This window comes from Arachis hypogaea, chromosome 17 (assembly GCF_003086295.3).
Source record: "Arachis hypogaea cultivar Tifrunner chromosome 17, arahy.Tifrunner.gnm2.J5K5, whole genome shotgun sequence".
Lineage (NCBI taxonomy): Eukaryota > Viridiplantae > Streptophyta > Magnoliopsida > Fabales > Fabaceae > Arachis > Arachis hypogaea.
The window spans coordinates 99,699,755-99,726,573 of record NC_092052.1 but is presented as its reverse complement, the minus strand read 5'-3'; the positions used below and the strand labels follow the sequence as shown (position 1 = coordinate 99,726,573).

The 26,819-nt window shown below is 38.7% G+C and overlaps 2 non-coding genes across 2 annotated transcripts; both read left to right on the top strand.

The window, feature by feature from the left end:
- Nucleotides 1-264: 264 nt before the first annotated feature.
- LOC112768882 (small nucleolar RNA R71) lies at nt 265-367 on the top strand. The gene has a single exon (XR_003186261.1). It is a non-coding gene; the product is annotated as a small nucleolar RNA R71 (small nucleolar RNA).
- A 14,391-nt stretch (nt 368-14,758) lies between these two features.
- On the top strand, nt 14,759-14,865 carry LOC112768270 (small nucleolar RNA R71). The gene has a single exon (XR_003185707.1). It is a non-coding gene; the product is annotated as a small nucleolar RNA R71 (small nucleolar RNA).
- Nucleotides 14,866-26,819: the final 11,954 nt, after the last annotated feature.

Here is a 26,819-nt window from a genome sequence, read left to right as displayed (position 1 = left end):
TGGGTCAATATTTTATTCTGAGCCAATATGGCATTCAGAGTATCAATCTCAAGAACTCCTTTCTTCTGAGCTGTCCCATTATTCACAGGATTCCTTTCAGAAGTGTACATGAATTGGTTATTTGCAACCATTTCAATGAGTTCTTGAGCTTCTGTAGGCGTCTTCTTCAGATGAAGAGATCCTCCAGCAGAGCTATCCAATGACATCTTGGATAGTTCAGACAGACCATCATAGAAGATTCCTATGATGCTCCATTCTGAAAGCATGTCAGAAGGGCACCTTCTGATCAATTGCTTGTATCTCTCCCAAGCTTCATAGAGGGACTCACCATCCTTCTGTCTAAAGGTTTGGACTTCCACTCGAATCTTACTCAATTTTTGAGGTGGAAAGAACTTTGCCAAGAAGGCGTTGACTAGCTTTTCCCAGGAGTTTAGGCTTTCTTTAGGTTGTGAATCCAACCATGTCCTAGCTCTGTCTCTTATAGCAAAAGGAAAAAGCATAAGTCTGTAGACTTCAGGGTCAACCCCATTGGTCTTGACAATGTCACAGATTTGCAAGAACTCAGCTAAGAACTGATGAGGATCTTCTAATGGAAGTCCATGAAACTTGTAATTCTGTTGCATTAGAGAAACTAATTGAGGCTTAAGCTCAAAGTTGTTTGCTCTAATGGTAGGGATTGAGATGCTTCTCCCATAGAAATCAAGAGTAGGTGCAGTAAAGTCACCAAGCACCTTCCTTGCATTGTTAGCATTGTTGTTGTTTTCGGCTGCCATGGTTTCTTCTTCTTTGAAGAGTTCTGTTAGGCCCTCTAAAGAGAATTGTTCTTTAGCTTCTCTTAGCTTTCTCTTCAAGATCCTTTCAGGTTCAGGATCAGCTTGAACAAGTATGCCTTTATCTTTGTTCCTGCTCATATGAAAGAGAAGTGAACAAGAAATTATGGAATCCTCTATGTCATAGTATAGAGATTCCTTGAGGTGTCAGAGGAAAAGAAGAATAGAAGGAGGGGATAGAGATGAGAGAATTCGAACTTATCAAGAGGGATAGAGTTCGAATTGCACCTTGAGGAGGAGTGTTAGTCCCTTAAATAGAAGGATGTGAGAAGAAGGGAAAAAATTTTTGAAATTAATTAAAAGATTTTAAAAAGAAATTTGAAAATTTGATTGAGATTTTCAAAAACTAAGATTGGGAAAGAAATAAAGTGATTTTTGAAAAAGATTTTGAAATTAGAAAAAGATATGATTGAAAAAATTAATTTTGAAAAAGATGTGATTGAAAAGATATGTTTGAAAAGATATAATTGAAAATCAATTTAGAAAAAGAAAAATTTTTGAAATTAAAGTTGATTACTTGACTATCAAGAAATTAAAAGATATGATTCTAAAATTTAAAATTTGATCATTTCTTAATAGGCAAGTAACAACTTGAAAATTTTTGAAGTAAATCTTGAATTAAAGCAAGGATTTTGAAAATAGTAAAAATAAATATAAAATGGAAAGAAATTGATTTTGAAAGAGATATGATTGAAAAGATATGATTTGAAAAAGATTTAATTTTGAAAAATTATGAAAACTTGAAAAAAAGTGAATTAAAAACAAAATCTTCCCTCTAGTGTCATCCTGGCGTTAAACTCCCAGAATGGTGCCCATTCTGGCGTTTAACGCCCAAATCTCTACCTTTTTGGGCGTTAAACGCCAGTTTTCCTTCTTTACTGGGCGTTTTGCATGCCCAGCTTTTTCTGTTTGATTCCTCTGTTGAATGTTCTGAATCTTCAATTCTCTGTATTATTGACTTGAAAAGACATAGTTTAAAAATATTTTTTGAATTTTTGATGATGAGAAATAATAAAAATGCAACTAAGATCAAGTAAACAATGCATGCAAGACACCAAACTTAAATGTTTGTATACTAAGGACTATAACAATGTTAAAATGCATATAAAAAACAACAAAACACACTAAACAAGAGAATTTAAAGATCAGAGCAATGAAATCATCAAGAACAACTTAAAGATTAATGAAGAACAATATGTATAAATTCGAAAAATGCAAGAAGAAGAAAGTCATGCAATTCACACCAAACTTAAAAATTAGACAATAGACTCAAATAAGAAACATAAAATATTTTTGATTTTTATGATTTTATAAAATTTTTTTGTGATTTTCGAAACTTATATGGAAAAGAAAATAAAGGGATTCAAAAATTTTAATAAGAATTCCAGGAATCATGCAATGCTAGTCTAAAGCTTCAGTCTAAAAACATTAGACATGTTTGGCCAAGCTTCAGCAGGACATTACATTCAGCAGCTAAATTGATGAGAATCAATCAGCTTTTGTGATGATAAGAACATCACCTTGAAACTCTAGAATTCATTCTTAAAAATTCTGAAAAATACCTAATCTAAGCAACAAGATGAACCGTCAGTTGTCCAAACTCGAACAATCCCCGGCAACGGTGCCAAAAACTTGGTAGGCGAAATTGTGATCATCAACAATGGCGCCAAAGGACCTGGAGCTCTTAAACGTGAATCACACTTTGTCACAATTCTGCACAACTAACCAGCAAGTGCACTGGGTCGTCCAAGTAATAAACCTTACGTGAGTAAGGGTCGATCCCACGGAGATTGTCGGCTTGAAGCAAGCTATGGTCATCTTGTAAATCTCAGTCAGGCAGATTTAATTGGTGATGGAGGATTGATAATTAAAATATGAATAAAACATAAAATAAAGATAGAGATACTTATGTAATTCATTGGTGGATTTCAGATAAGCGTATGAAGATGCTTTGTTCCCCTTGAACCTCTACTTTCCTATTGCCTTCTTCCAATCATTCATACTCCTTTCCATGGCAAGCTGTATATTGGGCATCACTGTTGTCAATGGCTACATCCCGTCCTCTCAGTGAAAATGTTCAACGCACTCTGTCACAGCACGGCTAATCATCTGTCGGTTCTCGATCATGTCGGAATAGAATCCAGTGATTCTTTTGCGTCTGTCACTAACGCCCAACACTTGCGAGTTTGAAGCTCGTCATAGTCATTCAATCCTTGAATCCTACTCGGAATACCACAGACAAGGTTTAGACTTTTTGGATTCTCAAGAATGGCCGCCAATGGATTCTAGCTTATACCACGAAGATTCTGATTAAGGAATCCAAGAGATACACACTCAATCGAAGGTAGAACGGAGGTGGTTGTCAGGCACACATTCATAGGTGAGAATGATGATGAGTGTCACGGATCATCACATTCATCAAGTTGAAGAACAAGTGATATCTTAGAGAAGAAGTAGGCGTGAATTGAATAGAAAAACAGTAGTAATTGCATTAATTCATGAGGAACAGCAGAGCTCCACACCTTAATCTATGGTGTGTAGAAACTCCACCGTTGAAAATACATAAGAACAAAGTTCAGGCATGGCCGTGAGGCCAGCCCCCAAACGTGAAAAGATCTATGAAAGTATATCAAGTGTATCAAGTGTGAGTAAAAGATGAAAATACAATAGCAAAGGGTCCTATTTATAGAAAACTAGTAGCCTAGGGTTACAGAAATAGGTAATTAATGCATAAATCTTCTTCCGGGCCCACTTGGTGTATGCTTGGGCTTAGCATTGAAGCATTTTCGTGTAGAGACTTTTCTTGGAGTTAAACGCCAGCTTTTGTGCCAATTTGGGCGTTTAACTCCAACTTTTGTGCCAGTTTTGGAGTTAAACGCCAGAATTCTTGAGCTGACTTGGAACGCCTGTTTGGGCCATCAAATCTCGAGCAAAGTATGGACTATTATATATTGCTGGAAAGCCCAAGATGTCTACTTTTCAATGCAATTAAGAGCGCGCCAATTGGGCTTCTATTGCTCCAGAAAATCCACTTTGAGTATAGGGAGGTCAGAATCCAACAGCATCTACAGTCCTTTTTCAGCCTCTGAATTAGATTTTTGCTCAGGTCCCTCAATTTCAGCCAGAAAATACCTGAAATCACAGAAAAATACACAAACTCATAGTAAAGTCCAGAAGAGTGATTTTTATTTAAAAACTAATAAAAATATAATAAAAACTAATTAAAATATACTAAAAACATACTAAAAACAATGCCAAAAAGCGTATAAATTATCCGCTCATCAACATGGTAATTTAATTATTTTGATTTCATATGAGCATGCTTTCCAAATTTTTAAATAACTTATTCAGTTTAATTCCCTACTTTTTCATATCATCCCATGTTCCCATAAAATTCCCCACACTTAAATTATACACAGTATCTATCTTAAGCTAACCAAGGATTCAACTTGGGATTTTTATTTTGTTTTTCTGCTTAAGGCTAGTAATGTGGTTATGAAATAGAAGGGGGTTAAAAAGATCAAAGTGGCTAACAAGGGTGATGTAAAAGGTGGGCTTATTTGGGATAAGTGAGCTAATAACAAATAATGGCCTCAATCATATGCAAGCATGTAAATACACTAAATAATGGACATATAGAATGGAACAAAGCAAAGATTGCAATTATAGAGAAGAAAACACACAAGAATAAAAATTTATGGTTAAATAATGTAACCATGTAAATAAGCTCAAAATCTCACAGGTTGTGTGTTCTTTGGCTCAAAAACCATGTTCCAAATACAACTTCAAACAAGTTTTACACAAAAAATTTTGATTTTAAATTAGTTAAATTTTTCAAAAATAGGATCTTAAAAAGAAACTTATTATTTTAACCAAGCAGTGGCTAAAATGCATAAAATCAAACAATCATGCAGTGAAACATGCAAATGTAAAAATGTACCAAATAAAATATTGGTGTTGAGAAGAAAATAACTAACCCATGGAGATCGGTATCGACCTCCCCACACTTAAAGATTGCACAGTCCTCGGTGCATGCTGAGATGTGCAGGTGGACGGGTTGTTCCAACTGATGCTTTTCTTCAAGGATTGTGCAGATGGACTTGTTTGTCTCCCCTTTTAGAAGTTTCTCCCTTTTTCCGTCTTCGGTGGCCAGCCTGAAAGAAGAGAAAAAGAAGAAAAGTAACCTAAAAGATAGAAAATAAATAAAATATGAGTATTAATGCCAGATGATAAGGGTCTCATTTACATGGAAGCTTCAACATGTTCGTGAGAAAATAATAGAAGCACATGGCATATCAGTGGTGTAGAAATTGCAACAAAGGGGAGGAGTGTGGGTAATGAAAATATCAATATAAGTTCATGTCAATGCAAATGAAGTGCTAGTATCATAAAAGATTGGCATTGGCAGATAATTAATATCATCCCACAGTGTAAAACAAGTCACTAAGCACCAAAATAATTCAAGAAAAGATGCAACAGTTGAATAAGAACATTTAACACCAATGGTAAAATAATAAATTTAGAAAAAAAAAATAAAAATATGCACAAAATTAAAATGCAATGAATGAAATATGAAAATAAATTAAGTAAAATAGAATGAAGGTGAAAAGGAATGAGAAGTGGAAGAAATAAAGTAAGAAAAAAAGAAGAAAAGACAGAAGAAATTAGGATTAGAGAAGAAAAGAGAAAATAATTAGCGCTGATTTGGATGAGTTGTGCGGCGCAGGCGACGCGGACTCGTGAGTGACGCGGTCGCGTGGTGCACGATAAGGTCAGGTGACGCGGACGCGTGGGTCACGCGATCGCGTGGCCTGATTTGTGCGATTGGCGCGAGGGCAGCCTCGCGTTCCCGCAACTCTCTGTTGTAAATGCATATTGCCAAAAAACTAGGTGACGCGATCGCGTGGTTGATGCAATCGCGTGAATGGCCTTTCTTTTAAAAATGACGCGAACGCGTGGGGCACGCGTTCGCCTGGTAGGGCTTGTGCTTTTAGCATGGCTCCAGCCCCACTCCATCACAACTCTCTGCCATACACCTGTTTACGTCGATTTCACAGAGCCACGCGTTCGCGTGGGTGACGCGGATGCATGGGAGGCATTTTTTCCACATGACGCGGTCGCGTGGGGCTATTTGTGCCAAAGGCACGCCTCCAGCCACGCTCTCGCGTGACTCTCTGTTCACTTTTCTTTTCTTCCTAATGCAGTTGTGACGCGGACGCGTCGCGTGCGATTTTTTTTAATGCAGTATTCAGAATGCAAAATGATATGGATGTTATGAGTAATTCCAGGTTCAATGAAAATAATATAAAATAAAAACAAACAACACGAAATAAAATTGAAAAAGAAACGATCATACCATGGTGGGTTGTCTCCCACCTAGCACTTTTAGTAAAGTCCTTAAGTTGGACATTTGGTAGGTCCTTTGTTATGGTGGCTTGTGCTTGAACTCATCTAGGAATCTCCACCAGTGTTTGTACTTCCAAAAACCTCCGGGATCCCAAACTAGGCGCAGAAAGCCTTCAAGCAAGTTAAAGCAAGTGACAAGGCCCCAAGAGTGTTGATTTCCAGACTGAATTCCGGGGTCCCAGACTTTACTTTTACACCCGTCTTCTTGTTGATCATCATGATTCCATCTGGGTAGCAAGCAATCTGAATTCTCACTAAAGCGGCCAAACAACTTCCTAGACCCATTCAGTTGAGCTTTATACCAACCTTTGTAATTCAATTTAGAGCATGCAACCATATTGAACCTTGCATGACAATTCCTACAACTGACCATCTCCCGCTTGCTCTTATAGCCACAAAGAGCTCTAAGCTGATCATCTGTTTCAAGCAAAACATATTCAAGTGAGCTAATTAAGGATAGAGATGAGAGATTTACCCACTTGAATGAAGGGATGGATGGTTGATGCTCACGGAAACTTGTTTCTCAACAAATTTTCTTCAGCAAGTGTACCGAAATTGTCCTCAGGTAAAAACTCACAATAGAGTGAGGTTGAATCCCACAGAGATTGATTGATCAAGCAACTTTAATTAGAGGAATGTTCTAGTTGAGCGAACCAGAATTTGATTTGAGATTTGCAGAAAATTAAATGGCGGAAAAGTAAATAGCAGAAACAGTAAATACTAGAAATAAATAGCTGAATGTAAATGGTGGAAAGTAAATTGCAGAATCTTAAACGGGAATGGGGTAATTGCTCATAAAAGTAAATGGCAGAAATTAAAGAGAATGGGTAAGATCAGAAATGGGGAGTTCATTGGGCTCAGGAGATGTTGCATTCTTCGGATCAAGTTCATTTTCATCTCTTCCTCAATCAATGCATTCATTGATCTCCTTGGCAATCTTAAGTGATCGAATTCCAATTTCTTGGTAATTCAATCTCTCAAATCTTGATCAATAGCCAATTCCTTGGTCAATTGCTCATGAGAAGAAATGAAGTATGGTCACCGATTATACCACATGCATTTCCCAAATCAAATGTTGGTAGGATTACAGTCACATATCCATCCAAATCCAATTTGGTCCAGCATGAGAAAGCATTTCTAGCATGATCTCTTCATTCCTCTTTCAAGGTTCAGAAGAGATCCAAGTATGAATAGCTTCTTTTCCAAGATAACTACCCAATTGGATGAAGATCGAAAGCTTTCTAGTAAAATCAAGAGAAAAGATAGAAGAAGGAGAATGAAAACTAATATTGATCCATCAAATTACAACAGAGCTCCCTAACCCAATGAAAGGGGTTTAGTTGTTCATAGCTCTGGAAAATAAAAACCAAGATGGAGAATACATGATGAAAGTAAAACTAGAAGTGCAGAGAAAGTAAAATACAGAGAGTAGTTCTATGCCAAAGGCTCCCTAAAGTTTCCAACTCTCCTAAACTAATTCAAAGCTACTCCTATATATACTACTCTTCCGATCTTCTAGTTGGCTCTTCAAGTCTTGGGTATGGGCCTCTGAATCTTGAGTTTGAAGCAGTTATCCTTTTCATTGGGCTTAGCTTTGCTTGCAGAGAGAAAAGGTGAAGTAGGCAGGGACTTTGACTCAGGACGTTAGTGGTGTCAACGTTAAGTGAAAGTGTGGGTTCGAGAACGTTAGTGACAATCACCTTTTTCACTAACGTTCCTAACCCAAATATGATCACGTTGACTTCAACGTTAGTGGCACTAACGTGACCACTAACTTTGCCTCTTGGTCCTTCGCACACGTTATTGGGACTTACCTTTCCCAATAACGTGAAGAGTCCTCCCTTGTCCCTACGTTAGCATCCATGTTAACTAGGTTAACGTGGCTTCTAACGTAGTAATGCCAATCCTTCGAGAACGTTAGTGACACTTACCTTTGTCACTAACGTTCCAATGTGCCCCTATTTCCCACGTTAGAGTCCATGTTAACTAAGTTAACGTGGCTTCTAACATAGTCATGCTAGCCATCTCCAACGTTAGTGACAAAGGTGAGTGTCACTAATGTTGGCTCATCATCTCTTTATCCACGTTAGCTTCCACATTAACTAAGTTAACGTGGGAGTTAACGTTGCTCATGGTGGCTCTTGGTGGTTCACCCCAACGTTAGTGACAAAGGTAAGTGTCACTAACATTGGCTATCAATTGCTCTCTCCACGTTAGCTTCCACGTTAACTAAGTTAACGTGGGAGTTAACGTGGCTTATGGAGGCTTGGCCAACGTTTGTGACAAAGGTGAATGTCACTAACGTTGGCTTCTCTTTTGCTTCTTAACGTTAGAGTCCACGTTAACTAAGTTAACGTGGCTCTTAATATGGCCACTTATGAGCTTGGTCCAACGTTGGTGACAAAAGTAAGTGTCACTAATGTTGGCTCCATTTTCTTTCTTCCACGTTAGAGTTCACGTTAACTTAGTTAACGTGACTCTTAACGTGGGTTATGATGGCTTCGAGGGCGTTATTGGTGATTACTTTTCTCATTAACGTTGCGAGCTAGCTCCCATTCCACGTTAGTAGTCACGTTAGTTAGACTAACGTGGCTGCTAACGTGGTTCTTCCTTGCTTCCTTTGTCCTGAAATCAAGCAATAAAGTGCATCAAAGTTCTAATCCAAATCATGAGACATGCATCCTCTAATTTATGATATAATTCATGCAAAATTCTCATGAAATCATGTAAAGTGCACAATGTATGCTTGAATCAAGATGTAAGTAAATATCTACCCAAAACTAGCTTATTTTCTAAGAAAATGCATGAAACTACCTTAAAACAGTAAAGAAAAGGTCAGTGAAACTGGCCAAAATGCCCTGGCATCACAACACCAAACTTAAAGCTTTCTTGTCCCTAAGCAAGTACTGGAACAAGAGAATGATGAATGAAATGCCAAGAGAAAATGAGTCATTCTTGTGGAAGTCATGTCCCTGGTTTTATGGTGGTTTCATGCATAGCAACTTAGGTTCATTCCTTCACTGGCTTTCAGACCTTTATCATGTCCTAGAATACTCACTTTGCTTGCATCCGTGAGACTTTTATTCATTGATCCCTTTTGTTTCTTGTCAATTCAGGGCTTATTTGTGTTCTTAGGCTAAGTGCTCTGTAAGGGGGCAACTCTTTAAAATAAGCTTTCAGCCAACACTCCCGAACCAGTTGGTTCAATGTGCTAGGTGTTGAAACACCCCTAAGGACTTACTTCCTCAAGTCTCTCCCCCATACATACACACCACAGGCACATGGTTTGTTTATTTTCTTTCCTTGAGGTCTTGGTGTCCAGCACCTATTTGGGCTACTAAATGTTCTGTAGCAAAGATTGCTCTTGATAGTGGACTTTCAGCTGATAATCCCGGGTTAGTTAACCCAAGTTACCAGGTGATAAAGCACCCCTGAGAGCTTAGTAATCCAAGCAGATCTTTGGTACAAGAACACCACAGACACATCCCTCAAAACTCAAACCCTTGGTGCCCATCCTCTTTTCTTGCTATTTTTCTTTTATTCTTCACTTTAATTGTTTCTTTCCCTTTTTCTTATTAGGATCATGTTATTTAGCTAGTCTCATGGGGTGTGTTCAAAGCATATGATTTAGGACAGATAGTTGTCTTCCCACCTTGTTGGTGAACCAACTTAGCTTACTTATGACTACACCACAAACTTAGGAACTTACTCCATAGTATGAACTCCACTCTGGTCTTTTATAAAACACTCATTCTCTTTTCATTTGATTCAAAAGGACAAGCATACAAGTAAGTAAGGAAATGATGCAGTAATGACATTCAGACTAGCAAACACAGCCCTAATCAACAAAAAGTTTAAAAGACAGAATTGAAAAAGGTTCAAACTAACATGGAAACATGTTTTATTTCATACAAGATCTTCCTTATTTAAAGCATAGAAAAAAAATGGATCAAAGAGGGAACTCTAAAACCTTTTACTCATGTGGATGCCCATGCTCCCCTCCTTGTTTGTCTTCTTTGTGTCCTCTTGTATTTCCTCGCATCCGTGCCAATCTTGCTTGCTTCCAATCCTCAAGTGCCTTCGTCACTGATTCATGACTCTCTTCCACCTTTTGTCTTTCTTCTCGTGCTAATTCATCCTTCATTTGTTCATACCTTGCGATTCCCGGATGCAATATAGGCAGCTGTCCTACTAAGTATCTGAGCCTGGCTTGAGTGTTTATATGATGCCCAGTCTCGCTCATGTAAACTCCTTCTGTGAATGCCCTTTGCTCGTCCAATAGTTCTGCATGTTCTATTTGTCTTCGATGCATCTCATGTATATATGCACCTTGATGTGCTTGGATGTTGATTAGCTTCTGGATAGATTCTTGTTGTTCATTTTGCCCTTGTTCTATCCTGTGGAATGTTTCACTCCATTGTTGTCCTTGACTCAGTTGCTACTCCATCATTTGCTTTTGCCACTCCCCTTGTTGAGTCATCCATCTTGAGAGTGATTCCTCTTGCTGCCCCATCATCTGTAATTGAAGCTCTTTCTTTGCTCCTTGGCTTTCCAAATATTGTCTAGATAGGCCATCAATGGCTTCCTGTAGTTGGTGCATATCCAAAGTGGCTGGTGTTTGCCCCTCTAAGACTTGTCCTTCTACTACTTGAGGGGCTGGCCTCTTCCTTTGCTTCCGTTGAGGCAGGGGGGATGCGGCAGCATGCATCCGTCGAACGGTTATTGGAATGCCCTCTTTTATCCACATGGGGTCCTCATCATCAAACACCACCCCAGCTTTCTTGCATAGTCGGTAAATAGTGTTGGGGTAACCTAACTTTCCTCTTGAGTCGCTTTTCTCTGTTATCTTTCTAATGCCTGCGGCTATGAGTTCATGAACCTTGATCTCTCCTCCTTTGAGTATACAGTGCACCATTGTGGCTCTCTTGAGGTTCACCTCCGAGTTGTTCCCTGCTGGGAGGATGGATCTCCTTACAAATTCGAACTACCCCTTTGCTTCCGGAGTGAAGTCTGCTCTCTTGATGAACCTTGGTCTCCTATCCACATATCTTTCCCAGTCAGCTCCGGGTACATAAATATCTTGCACAATCTGGTCATAATTGGGGCTGTTGTCCATTCTTGAATGATAACCCTCTTCAAACGGTATGGACCATAGCTTTAATGCCCTCATGACACTCATGGGATTGAAATCCACAATCTTTCCTCCCACAAAGCTTGTATATGACTCATCGGCCTTATCATATCGGACCGCATTTGCATAAAACTCTCTTATAAGATTTGCATTTACCTTAACAACCGGATCAGTGAGGAGCTCCCATCGCCTCTTTTCTACCTTCGTCGTGATTTTCGGGCACTCATTCTTTCTGACTTGAAATCCAAGTTCATATATTATTTCCTTATCAACCATCCACCCGTACTGCAATGCACGGTGCAAGCTTCTAAATTTCTTTTCATCATATGGGTGTTGCTCCATAGGTTCCTTTCCCTTCCTTCTTTTAGAGCTCGAAGATTTCATGAATGGGAGTTAATGTGTGAAGGTGGTAAGGGTGTGGAGACTTTTGGTTGTTTGGGATTGAGTGCAATGAAGGGAGTGAGGGGGAATGTTTTTAATGTGGTAAGAATGGTTTGGTTCTGAGAGGGGATGTTAAGCTGGGCGTTTGGAATGTGAAGGGGGTATGGAGGGAGAGCTACTTATATATGGAAGTGATGGGCAAATGAAGGGTTTGGATAGATGATTTGAGTGTGAGATGGACGGATGGGGTTCAGCACAGAGAAAGGACAAGGATCATCAACTTTATGAAGGGTGTTGTTCGGTCTTTAAGGGTCTCATCCTTTTCAATGTTGCATGGCAACATTTTCCCAATGCATTCCCCCTTGAGACATGTGTGAAATATTCTCCTTTTGTGTTATCCGAACCTTCCTCATTTAATTGTCTAATCAATCCCCTTCAATGCTCCTTTCCCTTTTCCTATAAAAATAAAATAAGAAAAATTAATATTATTGAGAAATTAAACTTTATGGCTAGAATAATAAAAAAAGAACTAGATTGTTTATTCATGAACACCAAGTAACTAACTAACTGTGTATCCTTATACGCACATTGGTGGCACCTTGGGTGACACCAAACTTAGTTTGTAGCACTGTGATGAAAAAGTTTTGTTCAAGGCTCCAAGACTAGCATGCTCTGAATTGCATTCATGTTTTCTTGGCGTACTTTGAACACCACTTATTCTTCACTATATATTGCATAATAAGGATTTCACCAAGTGTTTGTCAAATTTGGGTTAGAATTCTTGAATATTGACTTATTCACTATTTTCTAAAAGCATATAAAACATGGGTTGCCTCCCATGAAGCGCTTCTTTAGCGTCACTAGCTTGACGTTTCTTCTTCATCAGGGAGGTTGATAATGCTTCAAGTCCTCCCCTCTTACTGTGGACCTATATCCATTGGTTGTATCAATGATCTCTACATGTTCCAAGGAGAGAACTCTGTTGATAGTGAAGACCTTAGGTAATTGAGATGGTACAGTGGGGAGATCAGGGGGGATATCTGGGAAGTAAGCTGAGATCACTTTATCCCCTGGAGAGAAGTCCTCGGTAGGGATCTTCTTGTTCCTCCACCTCCTTGGTACCTTCTTCTTTGTTCCTTGTGATGTTGTCTTACTCTTTGTGACCTCCTCCTCTAAGGAAATGTGGTTACTGGTCTCATATGATTCTGGTGGTTTAGGTTCCTCCTAATTTTCTTTGAGCTGTGGCAGTTGCTGTTTGCCTTGTTCATCAATCAAGGGAGTTTCCAGATGTGCTGGTTGTGCTTCAGTGCTTGTTTCTTCCTTCAGTATCTCATTGTGATTCTTCCTTGGTTCCTTGTTCTCTTGATCTATTTCTTGTGAGAGTTTGAAGACATTAAAGCTGAGTTATTCATCATGGATCCTCAAAATTAGCTCCCCTCGCTCTACATCTATGAGTGCTCTGGCTGTAGCTAGGAATGGTCTTCCCAATATGATTGGGTGAGTGTGACTCTCTTCCATGTCCAATATGACAAAGTCTGTTGGGAGGAAGTATTTCCCAACCTTTACCAACACATTTTCTACCACTCCTATTGCTTGTTTTTGAGTTTTATCAGCCAGCCTGATGACTACATCTGTGGGCATTATCTCATTGATCTGCAGCTTCTTCATAAGGGATAAGGGCATTAAGTTGATGCTTGCTCCCAAATCGTAGAGTCCTTTATCAAACATGGTTTCTCCGATGGCACAAGGAATATAGAAACTCCCTGGGTCCTTTCTTTTTGTAGGCAACTCTGGTTGAATGAGGGCACTGCACTCCTTGTTCATCACTATAGTTTGGCCTCCCTTGAGTGAGCTTTTCCTGGGAAGCAGCACCTTCATATACTTGATGTATTCAGGCATTTGCTGGATGATCTTGATGAATGGTATGTTTACATGCAGAGATGCAAACAAGTCAAGAAATCTTGAGTATATTCTCTTCTCCATAGCACCATTGAGTAGTTGGGGAAAGGGTGCATAGAGTCTCAGCAGCTCCTGTTGTGAGATTTTTGGCTCTTGGTGATCTTTTTCCTTCTTCTCTGCTGAGGTATCTCCAGGTTGTTCTGGTGGCCTGTTTGGCTTGTCTTCAGTCTCCTTATCACTTGTAGTGACCATCTTGCAATCTTCCCATCTTACTTTCTTTGTTTCACCTCTCGGATTTTTCTCTGTGTCACTTGGGAATCCATCTGTAGGTTTGGGAATCTGCTCAGAGAGATATCCCACTTGAGATTCCAACCTCTTGATGGTGTCTCCCTAGCTCTTAAAATTGGCTCGCACTTTCTCCTTGAACACCTTGTTGTCTTGAATCTCTTTGCATATGCCTTCAAGTAGGTTTTCAATCTTCGAGAGTCTGTCATCAAATGATGGTGGGTTAGGGTTGGATGGATGAGAAAGGTTAGTTTGGCCTTGGTAGAAGTGTTGAGAGGGGTGGTTATGTGGGTGCTGATATGGTCTAGGTGTGGCATGTTGGTGAGCTAAGTTGTTGGGATTTGGATGTCTTTGATCTATGCCTTGGTCTTGTTGATTTTCCCACCCAAAGTTTGGGTGGTTCCTCTATCCAAGGTTGTAGGTTTTAGAGTATGGATCATGGTTTTGCCTAGGTGAATTCCCAATGTAGTTGGCTTGCTCCTGACTACCCTCTGCTTCTTCATTCACTTCTTCTTGGGTCATTGATGAGGTGGTGATTGCTGCTACTTGGTTCCTCTCTATCTTCTTGGTGAGGTCAGCCAACTGCTTGGTTATGAGCTTGTTTTGGGCCAGCAGTGCATCCACATTCTTTAGCTCCATCACTCCTCTAGTGTTCCCTCTTTCGGAGGCATAGAAGTAGTCATTCTCTGCTACAGTTTTAATGACATCTATGGCCTCCTCAATGGTCTTCTTCTTGTTCAGAGATCCCCCGGATGAGTGGTCCACTGCCTTCTTTGATTCATAGGAAAGGCCTTCATAGAAAATGTGTAGCTGCACCCATTCATTGAACATATCTGGTGGACACCTCCTTGTTAGGTCCTTAAACCTCTCCCATGCTTCATATAGAGTCTCACCATCCTGCTGCCTGAATATTTGCACCTCAGCTCTCAGCCTATTAATCCGTTGAGGAGGATAGAATCTTGCCAAGATTTGATTACCACATCTTCCCAGGTTGCTAAACTCTCCTTTGGGAAGGATTCCAGCCATTTAGATACATTGTCCTTGAATGAGAAAGGGAACAGAAGTAGTCTATAGGTGTCAGGATGAACACCATTAGACTTCACAGTATCACATATCCTCAAGAAGGTGGTTAGATGTTGATTGGGGTCTTCTTGGACACTCCCTCTGAATGAACAGTTGTTCTGAACAAGGGTGATGAGCTGTGGCTTTAGTTCACTTGTTGGCATGTATGGTTGGCCTTTGGATGCTACTCCCACAGTTTCCTGGGTTTGGGTTGATGTAAGAACCCAGAACTCTTCTCTCTTGCCCAGCATGATTTGCTAGACCCTCTCTGCCATGGTTGTGAGCCTCTTCTTCATCTTCCTCAGCACCAACTACTCTATTTCCTCTTGCTTCCCTCCTTAATCTAAGGAAGGTCCTCTCAGGATCAGAATCAAAGGAAGTTGAAGCCCCGCTTCTTCTCCCTATCATACAACCTACAAGGCGCAAGCAAGGAACTAGATGCAAAGACTATTTTAAAAAAAAATGCTGTTAGTGTGAGTGATGCAATATATCAAACAGTTAGTGGGTGAGTGAAACAGAGTGTAAACAACTGAAATAAAGGGGTTAAAGGGATGGGAATACAAAATAACTGAAACCGAAAGTAAAGTGCTCAAACAGAAATTTAAATTAACAGAATAACAAATGCTCAATCTAGTGATCCTCCAACTTAATCATTGTTGATACAAAATCAATCCCCGGCAACGGCGCCATAAACTTGATGCTCACGAAAACTTGTCTCTCAACAAATTTTCTTCGGCAAGTGTACCGAATTTGTCGTCAAGTAAAAACTCACAATAGAGTGAGGTCGAATCCCACAGAGATTGATTGATCAAGCAACTTTAATTAGAGGAATGTTCTAGTTGAGCGAACCAGAATTTGATTTAAGATTTATAGAAAATTAAATGGCGGGAAAGTAAATAGCAGAAACAGTAAATGCTAGAAATAAAGAGCTGAATGTAAATGGTGGAAAGTAAATTGCTGAATCTTAAACGGGAATGGGGTAATTGCTCATAAAAGTAAATGGCAGAAATTTAAGAGAATGGGTAAGATCAGAAATGGGAAGTTCATTGGGTTCAGGAGATCTTGCATTCTCCGGATCAAGTTCATTTTCATCTCTTCCTCAATCAATGCATTCATTGATCTCCTTGGCAATCTTAAGTGATCGAATTCCAATTTCTTGGTAATTCAATCTCTCAAATCTTGATCAATAGCCAATTCCTTGGTCAATTGCTCATGAGAAGAGATGAAGTATGGTCACTGATTATACCACATGCATTTCCCAAATCAAATATTGGTAGGATTACAGTCACATATCCATCCAAATCCAATTTGGTCCAGCATGAGAAAGCATTTCTAGCATGATCTCTTCATTCCTCTTTCAAAGTTCAGAAGAGATCCAAGTATGAATAGCTTCTTTTCTAAGATAACTACCCAATTGGATGAAGATCGAAAGCTTTCTAGTAAAATCAAGAGAAAAGATAGAAGAAGGAGAATGAAAACTAATATTGATCCATCAAATTACAACAGAGCTCCCTAACCCAACGAAAGGGGTTTAGTTGTTCATAGCTCTGGAAAATGAAAATCAAGATGGAGAATACATGATGAAAGTAAAACTAGAAGTGCAAAGAAAGTAAAATACAGAGAGTAGTTCTATGCCAAAGGCTCCCTAAAGTTTCCAACTCTCCTAAACTAATTCAAAGCTACTCCTATATATACTACTCTTCCGATCTTCTAGTTGGCTCTTCAAGTCTTGGGTATGGGCCTCTGAATCTTGAGTTTGAAGCAGTTATCCTTTTCATTGGGCTTAGCTTTACTTGCAGAGAGAAAAGGTGAAGTAGGCAGGGACTTTGACTCAGGACGTTAGTGGTGTCAACGTTAAGTGAAAGTGTGGGTTCGAGAACGTTAGTGACAATCACCTTTTTCACTAACGTTCCTAACCCAAATATGATCACGTTGACTTCAATGTTAGTGGCACTAGCGTGACCACTAACTTTGCCTCTTGGTCCTTCGCACACGTTATTGGGACTTACCTTTCCCAATAATGTGAAGAGTCCTCCCTTGTCCCTACGTTAGCGTCCACGTTAACTAGGTTAACGTGGCTTCTAACGTAGTAATGCCAATCCTTTGAGAACGTTAGTGACACTTACCTTTGTCACTAACGTTCCAATGTGCCCCTATTTCCCACGTTAGAGTCCACGTTAACTAAGTTAACGTGGCTTCTAACGTAGTCATGCTAGCCATCTCCAACGTTAGTGACAAAGGTGAGTGTCACTAACGTTGGCTCATCATCTCTTTATCGACGTTAGCTTCCATGTTAACTAAGTTAACGTGGGAGTTAACGTTGCTCATGGTGGCTCTTGGTGGTTCACCCCAACGTTAGTGACAAAGGTAAGTGTCACTAACGTTGGCTATCAATTGCTCTCTCCACGTTAGCATCCACGTTAACTAAGTTAACGTGGGAGTTAACGTGGCTTATAGAGGCTTGGCCAACGTTAGTGACAAAGGTGAATGTCACTAACATTGGCTTCTCTTTTTCTTTTTAATGTTAGAGTCCACGTTAACTAAGTTAACGTGGCTCTTAACGTGGCCACTTATGAGCTTGGTCCAACGTTAGTGACAAAGGTAAGTGTCACTAACGTTGGCTCCATTTTCTTTCTTCCACGTTAGAGTTCATGTTAACTTAGTTAACGTGACTCTTAATGTGGGTTATGATGGCTTCGAGGGCGTTATTGGCGATTACTTTTCTCATTAACGTTGCGAGATAGCTCCCATTCCACGTTAGTGGTCACGTTAGTTAGACTAACGTGGCTGTTAATGTGGTCCTTCCTTGCTTCCTTTGTCCTGAAATCAAGCAATAAAGTGCATCAAAGTTCTAATCCAAATCATGACATGCATCCTCTAATTTGTCATATAATTCATGCAAAATTCTCATGAAATCATGTAAAGTGCACAATGTATGCTTGAATCAAGATGTAAGTGAATATCTACCCAAAACTAGCTTATTTTCTAAGAAAATGCATAAAACTACCTTAAAAATAGTAAAGAAAAGGTCAGTGAAACTGGCCAAAATGCCCTGGCATCAATGGTGATGGCTTTGGGGGAGAGGTCTGATGAGCGAATAATTTATACGCTTTTTGGCATTGTTTTTACTTAGTTTTTAGTATGATTTAGTTGGTTTTTAGTATGTTTTTATTAGTTTTTAATTAAAAATCACATTTCTAGACTTTACTATGAGGTTGTGTGTTTTTCTGTGATTTCAGGTATTTTCTGGCTGAAATTGAGGGAGCTGAGCAAAAATCTGATTCAGGCTGAAAAAGGACTGCTGATGCTGTTGGATTCTGACCTCCCTGCACTCAAAGTAGATTTTCTAGAGCTACAGAACTCCAAATGGCGCGCTCTTAATTGCGTTGGAACGTAGACATCCAGGGCTTTCCAGAAATATATAATAGTCCATACTTTGCTCAAGGATAGACGACGTAAACTGGCATTCAACACCAGTTCCATGTTGCAGTCTGGCGTCCAGCGCCAGAAACCAGTTACAAGTTGGAGTTCAACACCAGAAACAGGTTACAACCTGGCGTTGAACGCCCAAAACAGCCCAGGTATGTGAGAAGCTTAAGTCTCAGCCCCAGCACACACCAAGTGGGCCCCAGAAGTGGATTTCTGCACTATCTATCATAGTTTACTCATTTTCTGTAAACCTAGGTTACTAGTTTAGTATTTAAACAACTTTTAGAGATTTATTTCGTGCCTCATGACATTTTTAGATCTGAACTTTGTAATCTCTGACGGCATGAGTCTCTAAACTCCATTGTTGGGGGTGAGGAGCTCTGCTGTGTTTCGATGAATTAATGCAACTATGTTTGTTTTCTATTCAAACACGCTTGTTTCTATCTAAGATGTTCGTTCGCACTTCAATATGATGGATGTGATGATCCGTGACAGTCATCACCATTCTCAACCTATGAACGCGTGCCTGACAACCACCTCCGTTCTACTTTCGATTGAATGAATATCTCTTGGATTCCTTAATCAGAATCTTCGTGGTATAAGCTAGAATCCATTGGCAGCATTCTTGAGAATCCGGAAAGTCTAAACCTTGTCTGTGGTATTCCGAGTAGGATTCAGGGATTGAATGACTGTGATGAGCTTCAAACTCGCGAGTGTTGGGCGTAATGACAGACGCAAAAGGATCAATGGATCCTATTCTCACATGATCGAGAACAGACAGATGATTAGCCGTGCGGTGACAGCGCACCTGGACCTTTTTCACTGAGAGGACGGATGGTAACCATTGACAACGGTGATCCACCAACACACAGCTTGCCATAGGAGGAACCTTGCGTGCGTGAAGAAGAAGACAGAGAGAAAGCAGAAATTCAGAAGACAAAGCATCTTCAAACTCCAACATATTCTCCATTATTGAGTAACAAGTATTTGTTTCATGCGCTTTTATTCCTTGCAATCAAATTTGATAAGTGAATTGTTTTATTGTTTTCCTAACTAAGAGTTACAAGGTAACCGTAGATTGCTTCAAGCCAACAATCTCCGTGGGATCGACCCTTACTCACGTAAGGTATTACTTGGACGACCCAGTGCACTTGCTGGTTAGTGGTACGAGTTGTAAAAAGTGTGATTTACAATTCGTGCACCAAGTTTTTGGCGCCGTTGCTGGGGATTGTTCGTGTTTGAATAACTGACGGTTTATTTTATTGCTTAGATTAGGAAAAATTTTTCTTTTTGGTTTAGAGTCTCTTATTATTGTTTTTGGTTAAAATTTTAGAATCCTTATTTTCTCTTTAAAAAATTTTTTTTCGAAAATTATTTTTTTTATTTTATTGACTTTTTCTTGTTTGATCTCTGGTTTTTATTATTTTGTGACTTTTCTTGTTTTCCTGTGCCTTTTCAAAACATTAGTTTTCAAAAAAAAATTTTTTTTCTTTCATTCTTAGTTATTTAAAAAAAAATACTTCTTCAAAACAAGTGTTACATTTACTGCCCAATTGGCTAGAGCGTTGGTCTTAGTTCGTGGCAATTTGGTATACTCTTTTCAAAATCTTCTTTTTAAAAAAAAATAATTTCTCTATTAAATTTTGTGCCAAACTTTAAGTTTGGTGTTTTCTTGTTGATTTCCCTTTGGTTTTCGAAAATTTTAGTTTGGTTTTCTAAAAATTTTAAGTTTGGTGTTCTTTCTTCATGTTCTTGTGTTCTTGTGAGTCTTCAAAGTGTTCTTGAGTTTTCCTTGTGTCTTGATCTTAAAATTTTTAAGTTTGGTGTTCCTTGGTGTTTTCCCTCCAAAATTTTCAAAAACAAGGAGCATTAGATCTAAAAATTTTAAATCTTGTGCTATCTTATTGTTTTTCTCTCTCTTCTTTAAATTCAAAAATATCTTTTCTCTCTATTTTAAAGCAAATTTTCGAAATTTACTTTTAAAATTCAGATTTTTATTTCAAAATTTAAAACCTTTTTCAAAAATCATCATATCCTTTTCAAAACTTCCTAACCACTTTCTCTCTCCTCATTTTTTCGAAAATTTTCAACTATTTTTATTTATTTTATTTTAATTTATTTTATTTTCGAAATAAATAAATAAATAAATAAATAAAAATAATTTTTTTTATTTTACATCATCTCCCTTTCTCCATCATGGATCTAAGTGGAAATGAATAGTCCAGAAGGACTCTGGGGTCATATGCTAACCCCTCTACTGCTTCATATGGGAGTAGTATCTGCATACCCTCCATTGGAGTCAGTAGCTTTGAGTTGAATCCTCAGCTCATTATCATGGTGCAGCAAAGCTGCCAGTATTCCGGTCTTCCACAGGAAGAACCTACAGAGTTTCTGGCACAATTTTTACAAATTGCTGACACAGTACATGATAAGAAAGTAGATCAGGATGTCTACAGATTATTACTGTTTCCATTTGCTATAAAAGATCAAGCCAAGAGGTGGTTAAATAACCAACCTAAGGCTAGCATAAGGACATGGAAACAGCTGACAGAAAATTTCTGAATCAATACTTTCCTCCAAAACAGATGACACAGCTAAGGTTGGACATCCAAGGCTTTAAACAAGGAGATAATGAATCTCTTTATGATGCCTGGGAGAGATACAGAGAGATGCTACGAAAATGTCCCTCTGAAATGTTTTCAGAGTGGGTTCAGTTAGACATCTTCTATTATGGGCTTACAAAAAGGGCTCAGCTTTCTTTAGATTACTCAGCTGGTGGATCTATCCACATGAGAAAGACAATTGAAGAAGCTCAAGAGCTCATTGATACAGTTGCCAGAAATCAGCATCTGTACCTAAGCAGTAACCCTTCCATGAAAGAAGAGGTTAAAACAGTAACTGCTGAACTCAATCCTGCAGAACAAGCTGCTGAATTCAATCAGCAATTAGATTTTCTAACAAAACAGTTAGCCGAATTCAAGGAGAGACTACAAGAGACAAGGATGGCTAATATAAATATGGAAGAACAATTAAAGCAAACAAAGTAGCAGCTGTCAAAACAAATAACAGAAGAATGCCAAGCAGTTCAATTAAGAAGTGGGAAAACATTAAATGCCCCACCTCAAGGCAGCAGGAAAACAAGAAATGAGCAAACTACCCAAATTCCATCTGAGGACAGTAAGAGCCCAGGGAAAAATAATTCTGGCGCTAAAACGCCAGAAATTGGGTGGAAGGCTGGCGCTGAACGCCCAAACCATGCTCAAGACTGGAGTTCAACGCCAGAAACAAGCAAGGAACTGGTGTTGAACGCCCAAAGGAAGCACAGTTCTGGCGTTCAGACGCCAGGAACAGATGAGGAGTTGGCGTCTAACGCCACTCCAGCTTCCAACCCTGGCTTTCAAATGCTGCGAGTAACCTACCTTTTCCTGCCTTAGTTTCAGATCTAGTCTCAGCAGCCGGAGTCTCCTACAGAGCTGGGGACACCAAGGCCATGATTCCACGGGATGATCAGTACGTCCCTAACGGGAAGTATATTAGACCTCCAACAGCCACTATCGACCGGAGCACAAAACCAACGGAAGATATTCCTTCACCTTCTACATCACAAGCACCTTCAACAAACCAACTGCTCTATCAGATACTTGAGAAGTTAGACCGGCTTGACCAGAAAGGAAAGCAAAGGGAGCGCCATAACAAGTGCCGATTTACAAACCTCAAGGAGCTGCTTGTTGGTAACCACCCACCTGAAGAAAACCCAGACACCCCGGACTCCACTTCATTGTGGAGATGCTGCTAGCAGCCCCCCTTTGTTCTTGACTGATGGCACCGAGGACGGTGCCAAGCTTTAAGTGTGGGAAGGTCGGTCAGTACCTAACTTCCGGAGGTAATTTCTCTTCCCTAACACCAATAGAATAGGATATTTTTTTTTCTTCTTCTTTTGTTAGGATAGGATTAATTGCATAGTAATAGGTAATTGCATGCATGTTCGATTTGGTTGAAAAATAATATGTTTCTTTTCAAGACTCTATTTTTGAAAAATTTCACTAATTTAAATCAAAACTTTTTTAGTTAAACTATGTCAAGACTGTAAATTGGAACATAAATGATAGCTAAGAACACACAACCTGTGAGATTTGAGCTTAATTACATGGTTACATTATTTAATCGTAATATTTTATTCTTGTGTGTTTGCTTCTTTATGATTGTAATCTTTATTTTGTTCCATCCTATATGTTCAATGTTTAATGTGTTATATGCATGCATATGATTGAGGCCATTATTTGACTATTAACTCACTTATCCCAAATAGCCTACCCTTCCATTTACCTTTGTTAGCCGCTTTGAGCCTTTTAATTCCACTTGTTCTATATTTTACCACATCACTAGCTTTAAGCAAAAAAACAATTTAAAAACCCCAATTGAATCTTTGCTTAGCTTAAGATAGAGATTGTGTGTCAATAAAGTGTGGAAAAGCTATGGGAACATGGGTTAACAAGAGAATGTGTTATGTTCTTACAAATTGATAGAATATTGGGAATTTGGGTACCTACTCATGAAAGACCAGAAAAATTAAAAATCCATGTGCATTGATAATGTTATGTTTATTTTTATGCTTCAAAAAAAAAATCCAAAAATATTCAAGTAATTAAGTAATTAAATAAATAAATAAGGGGACAAAATTACCCCAATGCTAAGCAAGTTAATGAAAAAAATCAATGCGTGTGTGATACAAGTTAAGAGAAAAGTTGATGCATGAGTATGTGATGTAAAAGTGAAAATTTTGGGTAGCTAGGCATGATTCTAAAAATATAAAGAGTGTATGTAGAGGTAAGAGCGTAGGTTAATCAAGGATTCAATTTATAGCTCACTTAGCCATATATATACCCTCACCTTTACCTTGGCCCCATTACAACATTGAAAAGACCTCATGATGTTTGCATTAATACATTAAATACTTGTTGATTGGTTAGGAGAAGAACAAAGTTTAGAAAGCATGATTAGAGAAGAGTAGAGTGATTACCCTATACACTAGAGTGACTAGAGTGCATATACACCATCAGTGAGGGTTCAATGCTTGATTATATGTTCCCTGCTTTCATGAGCTGTCTTCTTACAAGTTTACTTGTTTTTACTGTATGAATTTTAATTAGTGATATTTGATTTATATTTGTCTTGAAGAACTTATTTATTTTTAACCAAGTAGGCAAAAAAAATTATTTTAGCATATAGTTGCATTCATACATAGGTTGCATTGCATTGCATGAGTCTTACTTTTCCCTACTCATTTATTTTATCTCCTTAAGCTAAGCATGAGGACATGCTAATGTTTAAGTGTGGGGAGGTTGATAAACCACTATTTTATGATTTATCTTGTGTTTGATTGAGTGGTTTCATCAAGTCTTTACCCACTTATTCATATGATTTGCATGATTTTATAATCCCTTCCTAGTATTGTTTTATGATTGAAAACTTGCTTCCTATAGATCGTTAATTAATATATTTTAATTCTCCTTTATACCATTCGATGTCGTGATCCGTGTGTTAAGTATTTCAGGCTTTATAGGACAGGAATGGCTTAGAAAATGGAGAGGAAGCTTGCAAAAATGGAAGGAACACAAGAAACCAAGGAGATGACCAGCGAGCATCGACGTGCACGCATAGCTCACGCGAGCGTGCGGAATGGAGAGAATTGCAGCAACGCGAACACGTGACTGACGTGTACGCGTGGATTGGAGTCTGCACAAAAGACGCGCACGCGTGGACGACACGTACGCGTGACAAGAAAATTCGCCAAATGACGCGCACACATGAATGACGCATACGCGTGACCTGCGCGATCTGCAGAATTAACAGAAAATGCTGGAGGTGATTTCGGGCCGCGTTTTGACCCAATTTTCAGCCCAGAAACACAGAATAAAGCCAGGGAACATGCAGAGACTCGACACACACATTCACATATTCTTATTAGGATAGTTTTAGCTTTTTTTATCTGAATCTAGAGAGAAACTACTCTTCCTCTAGGTTCTCTTTACATTCATAGTTTATTGCTTTTGCTTTTGGATATTGAAGAGTCATCACCTCCGTTGAAGATATTATTCTAGTTTGTTTCCTTACTTACTCTTTTATTTATTCCATATTATTAATTCTTGTTTAAAGTGGTAATTGGATTTTTTCATGGATTGTTAATGCAAAGGATTACTGATAAACCACTATTTTATGGTTTATCTTGTGCTCAATTGAGTGGATTTTATCAATCTTTCATACACTTATTCATAGAAATTGCATGGTTTTACATTTGCCTTCCTAATTATGTGCTTTGATTGAAAACATGCTTCTTTGGCCTTAAGTTCCCTATGTCTAATCCTCTCTTATTACCATTAGATGCCTTGATATGTGTGTTAAGTGATATCAGAGATTACAGGGCAGGAATGGCCCAGAGGATGGAAAGGAAGCATGCAAAAGTGGAAGGAATACAAGAAATTGGAGAAATTGCTAAGCTGTCCAGCCTGACCTCTTCGCACTCAAACGGCTATAACTTTAGCTACAGAAGCCCAAATGACGCGGTTCCAGTTGCGTTGGAAAGCTAACGTCCGGGGCTTCTATTTGATATATAATATGCTATAGTTTTTCTGACGCTAGGCGACGTGAACGCGTGCTTCACGCGGACGCGTCGCCGTGGCAAAAATCAGCGTGGCAGATTTCTTCTCCAGCGATTTCTGGGCTATTTTCGACCCAGTTTGCGGCCCAGAAAACACAGATTAGAGGCTATAAAGTGGGGGAATCCATTCATTCATAATAATAAGCTTATAACACATAATTTTAGTTTTAGATGTAGTTTTTAGAGAGAGAGGTTCTCTCCTCTCTCTTAGGATTTAGTTTTAGGATTTATGATTATTTCTTCTTCATCACAGGTTCAATGTTCCTCTTATTTATTTTCTACTTTTATTATATACCTTTAATTATTATTTATCTTTTCAATTTGGCTTATGCTACATTCATGTTATGATTTTCTTAATTAATATTATTTGAGCTATTTCAGATTTAAGATTGCTTTGCTTTATTTATATTGATGCTTTTAATTTAATTTAGATATTTTCTTCCTTTTGGCTTTGGTTAAGTAATTGGTAACGCTTGAGCTGTCAAATAAAGTAGTGGTTGAAATTGGGAGTTGCTCCAATAACTCTAGGTTAACAAAGTGGGATTAAAATCCAATTCTCATCACAATTGATAAGGATAGGACTTCCAGTTCTAATACCTTGCCAAGAGTTTATTTTATTACTACTATTTTATTTTTCTTATCATTTAACATACTAGTTCCTTACTTTCAAAACCCCAAATTTACAAGGTTCATAACCAATAATAAGAACATACTTCCCTGCAATTCCTTGAGAAGACGACCCGAGGTTTAAATACTTCGGTTATCAATTTTATCAGGGGTTTGTTACTTGTGACAACCAAAACGTTTGTAAGAAAGGACTTTTGTTGGTTTAGAAGCTATACTTGCAACGGGAATTTATTTGCGAATTTCTAGACCACGCTAAAGTTCTCTCTTCAAAATGGCGCCGTTGCCGAGGAATTGTAAACGTGTGCCTTTTTTTTTTTGAAAGAAAGCTCAACACAACAGGTGGAGCATAGGGACCAACAGCAAAGAAAGAAACTAACATCTAAATATAAATAACCAGAAAAAACAAAGCTATATATATCCCTTTGCTATCTCCGGTATTGCCATCAACAACAAAAAGGGTCAGCATCTAACCACTCCTTGTAGCTCAACGCAGACATGTTAATAATCTCCTGAACCCCTTTTTCTTTGTTCTGAAAAATCCTCCGGTTCCGTTCCAACCATAAGTTCCAAATGATCGCACAGAAACACACCATCCATCTTTTACACTTCTGTTTTGTACTTGAGTTCTCAATCCAACTCTGAAAGTGGTCTTTTACTGCACCTGGACAAGCCCATTGCATTCCAACAGATGATAACCAAGCACACCATACCTGCCAAGCAAAGCTACAACCAAGAAATAGGTGGTGGCCATATTCAACACTATTGTTACATAAAACACATAGAGTATCTTGTTGGTGAATGATCCCAAGCCGATTCAGTCTCTCCTTCGTGTTAACTCTCCCAACCAGGACAAACCAGACAAACAACTCTACTCTGGGTGGGACAAGGCCTTTCCAAATGGTACTAGTAAAGTTGTAGCTATGTATATCATCCGGAGCCATTTCCACTTGCAATACCTGCACAAATGAGTTAGTAGAAAAAATTCCTTGCTTATCATACTTCCATACAACTCTATCCTCTCTCCCAAGATAAAGTTTGACCAGCCTTAGAGTGTGGTGAAGCTGATTTACTAGGTCCAATTCCCATTGGAACAAGTCTCTCCTCCACTGAA